Below are 10,883 nucleotides of genomic sequence, written 5' to 3'. Positions count from 1 at the left end.
GGGCACGAAGGGTAATTTGGTGCTTTTGAAGGTCATAGGGGGAGGACTGATAGAAATTCCAAATTTTATTTTGGGAGTGCTTATGAGTGTCAAATTAGTTGCCAAATGCACAGAATTAATGCTCCATACTACTTTTATGTACTAGTGACTAATGTGGTCTCTCTTTGAAAAGCATCATAAATTCAATGTGATTGTTCTTACGAAAGATTTACTGGCAGAAGCAATTTCTTTTCATAATTAATGTAAAATTTGGCATTAAAAAAACTGTTTAGAAAGAATTCTTAAGTGACAATAAGATAATACTCATGTGTGGATTTCTTTTAGGGGCGTGGACTCAGAATTTCTTTTGTCTAAGGGGAGTGTCAATGTGAAATGTTGAAAGCAGTTTCCTCTAATTATTTGGAATAATTTTACGGTAAATTTGCATTTTTAGTTAGAAAATACAATAACACTCTTTCCTTTGTACCTATGATGGTGCATGCGTCTGGATTTTTTTTTATGGCCATTCCTTCTTATTGGCAACAGTAGCGACAAGAAAAATTCAAACTTCTCGTTATTTGTGTTATTGGATTGAGCGTAAAAATAATCACTAATATCACAGAATTTACACTCAGAAGCTACTTCCATGTGCCAATGGTCATTGTGGGGCTACAACTTCCCCTTCCCGGTCCTAAAATCACTTTGAAAACCAGAATAAATATCCATCCCACCTTCTTATACGACTACAACTATAAATCTTTTAAAAGAGAAGTTTGAGTGAGGAATGACTTATTTCTATGGGGTGAAGTGTCGAATGGTCACCAGGTAGTCCAGATCTTACTCCATATAATTTTTTTCTTGTGGAGATTCCTAAAAAAATTTAGGAACTCCAAATTTTTGTGTCATTCCTTGTTACTACTACCACATAATTTCACATTAGGCAAATCTTGAAAGGCGAATCTTGAATTTTAACTTCACCTACACTTTCTTTTGAGTTAACATTTGTAAATTTCATTGCCTGAGGTTATCAGGCGAATCTTGAAAAGGCAAAAGTTGAAGTCACCAATCCGAACCATATGAGCTCCCGCCGGAAATCGAACCCAGGTTTCAACTTTTAAAGAAAGTAATACAATGTTACTATTATCGATATAAAAAATTCAAATCTGTGTCAAGCCCAGCAAATTGTTGCCTAAAAGTTGCCATTCTTACTATAATTTATTTCCAGTCATCATATATATAAAGACTGAAAATAAATTGCAGAATGGTAATCGAATTGAAAACCTCCGCTCTTTTTTATATCAGTTAACAGAATGGAAGAAGAATTGAAAACCTATTCTATTATTGTTTTGAGAAACGTACGTAATTGTTAAAATGTTCAACAGAGCGCGGTAGTTTACACATTCACGAACTGTGCAGACTTGTGCTCTCTCGTGGACATTGATTTAACTACATGTAAGCTTTTGTAAGACCTTTCGCACCATTTAATAGCGTTATTATGATTAGGGTTAGGATTTTATTGCACTATAAATGCGGGGAAAATGCAAAATAAAAAATGCATTTATGCACTAAAAATCTTAAAAATGCACTATAATTTGAAAAAAATGCTTTCACAGAGAATCATGCGTTACTATTTATTAGTGTATTATATATATATATATATATATATATATATATATATATATATATATATATATATATATATATATATATAACTTACCACGTGGTTCTACTCTGTTGTGTTTTTCTCAAAAGAGGCACGTAACACTGAGTTGCAATAAACAACAAAAATCATATGAAGGTTTTCGAACTGGAATGCATGGCGCTTGTCTGCAAATAACGATTTGTACATTGAAAAGGTTCTTTCAGTTTCTACAGAAACCACCGGAGCATATTCGAAATAGACCATATCACTTATTCCTAGATCACTCTCTAATTTGGGCAGTACAAATTTTGTGCTTGAAAGAATGTCCACTATCGCACACAAAACATGGTAACCTGAGTTTTTTTTTTTTTCAATACATCTGTCATTTTTCTTGACACTACCAGTCCTATTTCCCCAGGAACACTTTCTGATGCACTTACTGCATTTTTGATTGAGTCAATTGAAGTTGTCAACTTGTCTCCAGATTTCTCTAAGGAAGTAATCACACCTGGTAGAAATTCAAAATTAGATTGAATGTACCTTGAATTTCAGGATTGGTCAGTATCTCTTGTGCAGTTCGAATCGCAGAAGCTTTGGAGGGGTCGAAAGAGTGTATCGTTTTCTTCGCAGTTTCGAAGTTTTGACATAGTATTTACAGGCTTCTAGCCACGTTCTCCACCTGGTAAGAACGGGGCTAGGTAGTAGAGGGAGTTCAGGATGCTCAAACTTAAAAGCATCTACGCGTGATGGGGCCTTACTGAACACTTTCTTTACACTTCCTATGCCTTTATCACCATCAAGAAACTGCACACGTATCTCTTCAGCCACTCTGTGGCAACCATGGGCAAGGCACGTAATGTGAATCATTTTCGAATATAGCACCTGCAGTGAGTTCGCTGCTTTTACCATATACGGTGCAGCATCGGTTACAAAGAGCAGCACGTTTTCGTAAAGGGCGCCATTAGGCCATAAGAGATGCATTGATTTATCAAATAACTTACTGATCGTGGAATAATTGACCTTTTCCAGAACTTCGCAATTCAAAAGAAATGTTTTACCCGGCCCACCCTCCTGCATCACTACAACAACAACATTCACTACATTTCGTCCCTCCGAATCACACGTTTCATCCATGGACACCCATATTTTCTTTCCGTCCACTTCTTGTCTAATACACTGCATTGTTTTCTCGTAAAGTTTGTTCACGTAGTTCTTCATTAATGTCGAAGAATCGGGAAGGGGTTTACAAGTGTATTTTTCCAAAAAGGCACGCAATGTCACGTTGTCCACTTTGTTCAACGGAATGTCAGCACAAATAAATGCTTCGCACAAATCTTCGAAAAAAGCAAAATGATTTTTGGATGTACCATACTGCGGGAGAAGTTGTTGCGCGGCGTTTGCCTCTCGTTTCGCACGTAACTTAAGTCCCCGTGTGTGCTTGTCCCTTGAAACATGCTGTTCAACGGTAAATTTTCTTTCAGCTGAAACTGCCGTATCACACATCTTGCAGTAGAGAACACTTTCATCTGTTGTAAATATTTTTTCACCTCCAAATTCACTCACAAATCGTTTAAGCTTGGAAGCAGTACTCTCTTTTATCTTCGGCATTTTAACCAGATAAACTGCAGAATTAGGCGTCTACCAACAGTTACCAAAACAGTAAATGCCAAGGTCACTGAACTCTCGCTCCTTCGATTCATGTGACTAATCGCCAGAGACTGCAGTCTGCGGACATTGGCCACGCCTACTCCAACAAATCTTCGAACTAGAATCGTGTAGAGCAATTTTCCTTGCATTTTATTTTGTGTAGGCGGAAGAATTATGCTTCAATTTATAAGAAAAATGAGAATTATGCAGTTAAAAGTAAGAATAAATACTAAATATGCATGTAAAATGCCCAAAAACAGTAAAAAATGCACTTATATACAGAAAAGGGCAAAAATGCAAAAAAAATGCACAAACAAGTTTGTCTTAAATTACTTCTTTTTAATAAAACAGGATTTATAACACAACGAGCAATGTTTATACTAATCCAGAAAAAAGTTGCAAAATCATCAAAATCCTAACCCTAATTATGATTATTATTTTAAAGTTTCAATTTTCATAGAAGAGACAGTGATACGTGTAACAAAATCCAATCTGTAATGCACCAGGTTTCGCGATGACATTACGAGGGTCAAATACTGTTACTCAATTGTTTAATTTATTGAATTTACTCTTTATATTACTTCCTGTTAATCATTTGTTAATAATTTGTTCTTCATTTTATGTTAGTAACTAGCCTTCTGCTAGCTGGGACTTTGCCCCCAGACCCCCGCATTTACTCGGCCTACGACTTTACACTTCTTATATCACCAATATGCTTCTAATCTTCAAAGATTTGGCCATCTTATTATGACAATTGCAAACTCCACCTATTTTCTTCCCTTTCAAGGGAACATCGAAAAACGCTGAAACACGTCTTTGATTATTTTAAATGAAGAGTCTAAATACCAAATTTCATGTCACTAACCTTAACGAATTTCGAGATATTGTCATCCAATTATCACGTTTGTAACCCCTTTTTTCTTCCCACGTTTTTTGTTCCCTTCTAGGATATATATTCATCCTCAATAAGGTTTATCTCCACTGTCTCGGTTAATATGTATCTAATTCTTGCATCTCATCCCTAGGTTGTTTCCCGTGTTCGATTCCCGGTGGGGGCATTAGATCGAAAAAGTGTGAAAAGCTTTTTCGGGCCAACCATCCTGAATGAGGTTTTCCTGGATTTTCTTCATTCCCACCAGGCAAATGCCGTTGTGGTATCTAACAAATAGATCCCACACAGGGCCGGATTTAGGGGGTGCAAAGGTGCACATGCACCCCCCTTCGTTGTAAATATACACTACATAAGGTGAGAAGCTAGCAGTGAGTTTTGCAAAATCAATAGTTTAAGTCGATTTTCTGAAGGTTGAAGGAAAAGAATTCATCAAGAGTATACACTTAGCATTTCCAAAGGAATTTCCCATTCACGTCACAGATGCCTAAAGGCATTTAAAAAACTCAAATTTAATTCAAATGTACTGGTAGTTATTGGTTCACCCCCCTTCCCTTAGAGAATCCTGGGTCCGGCCCTGGTCCCACACTACTCCTTCCTTCCTTTTCCCCGGATAGTGTGCTCGCCGAGGGACGTTATCCCTCAAACGTGACGGGCTATCATGGCCATAGATGCCGAAAGCCTAGAAATCTGAACCCGAAATCCCTAAATCATCTTTAGATGGAGAACTTTGAGTAAAGAGAATTTATCATTCACTTTGTAAAAACAAATTTAATTTAAAAGTATTATTTTGATAGAGAGTGGATTTGAACTTAAGGCTAGGATTACTAGACCATAACCTTTAATATCTCGACTATTCTTCCATTAGTGGCCAAGTCTCCTAACTTGGTAGTTAACTAGGGAGCGCGGTGGCTCAGTGATAGAGCGTTCACCTCCGGTGCTTGGGATCCCTGGTTCGATCCAAGCTCGCGCCGTGTGGACTTTGTGGTGGACAAACACCGTGCTCGTAGGTTTTCTCGGGGTTCTGCCGTTTCCTCCCACTTTATTCATTCCACCATTTCACTCTTCTCTCATCATCACCGTCTCCTTTAGCCTAACCGGCATAAGCGTGGGACGTAAAACTCAAAGATTTCATTTTCATTTGGTAGTTAACTTCATAAAATGAAGATCGGAGAGACAAAGTCTGTGAAAGTTGTGTAGGGATGTAATGATAGAATTTTTGATAGCATACATCCAACCTCGTATACGCTCTTTCTTTTGTAAATTCAGGCGAGTATGCGCTGAACTATAGAGGTACTAGGTAAGTATAGGCCCAATTAAATCCCTGGTTTTGTGTATGGAATACTACCAACTACCATCTTGAGGGCTTTACTTTTCAGTATGTATGCTTAAATGATACTATGTGTCTTGAATTGAACCACTATCTGTACACAGCGTAATAAATAAAGGCTTACAGAATACTACTATAACGTGTAGTAAGCCAGAATGGGCAACATTATAGTTTTAAAAAAGAAATGTTTAATTATGAGAATCACATTTCATTAAAACTGGAACATAATATCCGGTGAAAAGAATTATTTTGGAAATAAACAAAGGCGAAAAACAAACAGATTTCCAGAAAGCAAGAACTTCCATAGCGGTGAAAGTAAGAAGCAAACATTAGAAATACTAAACACGAAAATACAAAGAAATAAAAAATTGAGGATTAGAAAGTGGATTTGGTAAGTTCAGTTCAGTGTAGTTCTCTCAAATCACTTAGTGCAGTTCGGACAGACCCCTCGTTCTGTCTGCAGCTCACCCTCTCAGTTCCGTTGCTAGACTTGTTTATTAGGGCGGAGCGAAAAATCACTTTTTTATATATCGAAAACGCAATAGTGCGGAAAAGTTGTCAATTGATGTTGATAAAATACTGCAAAAATTTTGTCGCTGAAATCGAATATCTTCGGGTGGCGAATCGCCAAAAAAGATTTTGTGTCTTTAGGGTATGCAAACCCGCCGTACACATCACTCTTTTGCGTTTCTACGGTAAATGAACAAAAGTATAACCTATATTTCTTAAGTTTAGTAATATATAAAACTTAAATATTTTCTGCATGATTTAGGCACATTTTCGATCACACACTAGTCAATTTAATTAAAATAACAATCTACTTAATACAAAATACATATTTTTTTGCACCTCTCTGCTTGTTTCAGCGAAACGACCCAGGACCCACGACGAGGACGTGGGTGCCGGTCAGGTCCCTCCCATGCCCACCCTACCATCCATACACGTATATTCAAAATTAGATCTTTGGTTATTTGCAGAGCATAGTTTGCCTTTGTTTCTACTTTTATATTTACAAATAGGTATTTTTAGTTTAAATCTGATAAAACCATCTCTGCCACAAACTGCTGCAGATGCTTCTGTTACAAGTTTCACGCAGCGTCCTATATTCGTAATGTAACAGGAATATTTTAAAGCTCTTTTTATGACTTCACGGTTATTATTGTAGATTTCAAGTTCTTTGTTGGAATACAAGACAACGCTGAAGGATGCCTCACTTCAACTGATTCCCAATTAATAAGGTCTGTGTAATCGTTTGCATTGAAATTGAGCTTTGGTAGCATACATTTTTTTTACATGTGACTCATTGTCTTCTTTAGCTGGTCTTCCTCGTTTCGTCTTCCTACTGATACTACTGTCATAATATCTACTCTTCTCATTCTTAGCTTTTCCCATTACGTTGACTATCTTTCTCTATGCCTCTTTTCTGACGCGAAGACTTTCATCGTCAACCAGAAGGCAATATATTCTCCGGGTGTGCGAAATAACAGTTATTTTGGATTACGCACTTCTTGAACCAATTGCCGCTCCTTTCGTGGTATGTGCCTTGAAGAAATTCTCATTAACCACAAGTGTTTAACTCCATCTTTACAAGTAGCGTATCTCTTTGCTGAAAACCAGCGACCTCCAGTCTCTTTCCTGCATAGAGTTTGATCTTTAAGACCATCAAAGTACAAGCCTCTAAGATCCTTTCCTTTGGCCATTAGCACTTCCTTTTGTCCTATATTTTCCCTTTTTCGCCGGACTTTTGGGAAGTCTATCATCTAGCCAGCATTTTGTGGATCAATTACTCCAAAAGATTGCAATGTAGCTGTTGCTATCAAAGCAGTTGCACGATCACATGTTCGAAATCGGTCTGCCAACATACCGAGAAGTCTAAGGACATGTCGTTGCTGCTTGCTTCTTTTTTCTATAATATTCTGTTGTTTTGCAAAGTAATCATCAACACCTGACTCATCGCCATCATAAGATGATGTCTGGAGTTCATTAGAAGTACTCGTTTGTGATGTGTAAGAAGACTGTTATCGGGTGGTCTCTCGTGATTTACTTTTAGTGCGTATGATTAGTTTTAAAGTCTCCTCGTAGTCAACTCACTCTATTTTGGCTACTCGTGTTGTTCTCTGTTCTTGCAGAAATGTCCACTCCTTCCTCGGTATTTTCTTTCTTAATTCACATGAGCACATGGAAAGTTCATGACACTTACAGGAACGTATATCGAAAGACTTCGTGAAATCTTCTTTAAATATATCCATTTTTCTGGAAGCTAGCAGAAGCTTTCGTTTTCTTCTCAGATTTAACAAACTTTTTATATACTTTCCGTGCAAAGCAAGTAGAAACTGAACTACACGTTCTAACGACAAAGTAGGGATGGAAGCTTTGCCCTAAACAGATTTCAGACATTGAGCAACGTCTCTCGCCGACTTCTTTATAGATCGATCATACCCTTTCTCACACTTTTCCAGCTCTACCAATTGAAAATAATGCTTCATTACATTTAATTTTGTGGGCAACTACACACCTGAAAGTTCAGCTGAATGTCCAGGCACGGGGTGAGTCGTTCTTAATCTTGTTCTTATCTTCGGTATGGTTAGAGTTTCAATATTGATATAAAATACAGATCTCACACACATTACATAAAGTTTAATTTACAGTACAAAAACAAACTGTTTATACACGTACCAAATACGCACAACGAAGTAAACACTAAAACGCAATGTTAACATCGCAAAATTACCTTGAAAAAATCATCTTCCACACTCGAACAAAGTTATCGAATACTACTGCTTGTTTTTTTTAATACTGCTACTATCAATTAGACTAGTCCAAATTGAATTCTTATTCAGGGGAGGAAGTTAAACTGTATAAAACAGAACGAGAATTTTTAAAAGGAAAAAGAGTGTTGAAGGAAAAATTATAATGAACAATGAACACATTTATCGGCATATTAATTTAATGCTAGAACCTTATAAGAAACTACAAGTACAGTATGTGATATGCAATACTTTTTGCTAAAATGGGCTATTTTATGGTTCCAAATCTGCCTAAATCATCTAGAAATTATTTCTTCAATTTTATAGACTGCTTACGTTAAGAAATATAGGTAATAATTTGTTCATTTATTGTAGAAACACAAAAAAGTGATGTGTACGGCGGGTTTGCATACCATACAAAGACACAAAATCTTTTTTGGCGATTCGCCACCGGAAGATATTTGATTTCAGAAACGAAATTTTTACAGTATTTTATCAATATCAATTGACAACTTTTCCGCACTATTGGGTTTTCGATATATAAAAAAGTTAGTTTTTTCTCCGCCCTATTGTTTATCTATGGTTGTTAAAAATATAATGCAAGTGTACTGAATCGCTGTGAAACAAATAATAAGTATTCTGAAACACATTGCATTTAAATGATTGCAAATAGTCTATATAACTCTAATCAATATATACTTATCGTAGTTAGTAGTAGTCATGTTTTTATATATGAGTCATATTACAAAATAAAGCAAAACTGAGGCAAAATATAACGTTCATTATACTGTAAAATGAATATTCTTCCAGCCTTGATCGATTTATAGGATGAATCCACATTATTGTATACCTTCTTTTCCATTTTTCTTGCAATTTATCGCTAAAGCTGCAGCTTCTTCTGACTCTAACTGGCTGTCATTTTGGTATCACGATCTTTTGAGCGGCTCAGAAGTATTCAAATGCCTTTACACTACAGGTTCAAATCAGCGGCACACGCGAGTGGTTCACAAGGCCCTAGTGTGAAGGCGACCTTACTGTACTTTCATGTCACATTTTATTTGTTGAACAAAAATTATTAGCATATTCAAATCGATAATTTGCATTCAAAATTACATAAAAAATTAAATTTTTACCTTATTTTTTAAATATTCTTTTTCTAATTTTGTCACCCCTCTCAAAATCGTGTGTATGCGAGCACATACGTCGCACACATCTTAAGCCGGCCCTGCATATATTCGTGCTATAAAGGAATACGCAACTTCATTGAATAACAACGTATACCAGTTTTATTTCCTACATAGTATTATAGCCAGTAAGCTTTACACGCTAACAAATTTTAATGATTACCACCAGCATCACCACCAAAAAGTGTAGTATTCACTACTGTCATTTGAATTTTTGTTATTTCTAACTTTAGGTCAATACTTTGTACAAAATACGTGGATTTACCATAGTACTAGTGTTGGCTGCCACTGTTATAGCCAAATATTTACTTTTATCATTCATCTTCAATTATTATTGTCACCTCTGAACGGGATTCAACCACAACGTGTTAAACTAGATTTTATTTACCAATAATTTCAACAAATATAATAATATCTATATTTACATATTTACAATTTTATTTACATATAATACAATATTTACAAGTACTTTATACATTTCCATAATTGCATTATTTACAAACATTACAAATAATACATATGTACATTATTTACAAATATTATAGATAGTTTAAATATGTACATTATTTACAGATATTATAGATAATTACATATGTACATTACATATATTATAGATAATTACATATGTACATTATTAACTAACATTAAAGGTCTAGTGAAGTCCCCTCCTCTATTCTGGGACTATTCCTCACGGCGTTTCAGAGGCTCTTCAAATCTCCATTTGTTGCATCTCCTGTTTGCTCTTTTCGAAATTATTATCTTCTGCATTGATAACTTGGTTTGCCGTTGGTGGCCCGGGGCGTCCTCCTCCCCTCCCCCGAAACCACTCCTTACCTGAAGGTATCAGGTATGTTCAGAGGCTTTTGATGTGTTCATTTGTTAGCTTCGTATCGGAATTCTCTTTCTTGGAATGTAAAGTTGGTTTACTGTTGGTGGCCCAGGGCGTCCTCCTCCCCTCCCCTGGGACCACTCCTCACCTGAGTTGTTATATCTTCTGGTTCTTGTCCAGCAGCTAATTTATGAGGAATCTAAATTTTGTTCATTATTGATGTCTTCTCAAATGTACTCTCACTCATTTGAACATTTAAGGTATATTCTACGGGATTTTGACTGGTTTGGTTGTTACATCTTCTGGTTGCTGCTCTGGAACTAATTTCGTGAGAAACCTCAATTTTATTCAATTTTGGTGGTCTGGGACGTCCTTGTCTTTTGTCCCGAGACCATTTCTCACCTGGTCGTCTGAAGTACCTTCTAGAGAACTGTTTTAATTATCATCTATTCTGGCTGCTGTCCTGTAAATTGCTTCCTGAGAAATACAACTTTATTATGTTTGTAGCAGAGGCAGGTGTTTCCAGAATAACCTAAATGAAGATTTTGCTACTCTCACTCATTTTATCCCTTAGTTCTTGAGTCTTTGGAGACAATGAAGTGATAAATCTACACTTATCTCATAGACGGTGACTCA

The sequence above is a fragment of the Thermobia domestica genome, chromosome 10 (assembly GCF_964235325.1).
Source record: "Thermobia domestica chromosome 10, izTheDome1.hap1.1, whole genome shotgun sequence".
NCBI lineage: Eukaryota > Metazoa > Arthropoda > Insecta > Zygentoma > Lepismatidae > Thermobia > Thermobia domestica.
Note: the sequence above shows the minus strand (reverse complement) of the source record.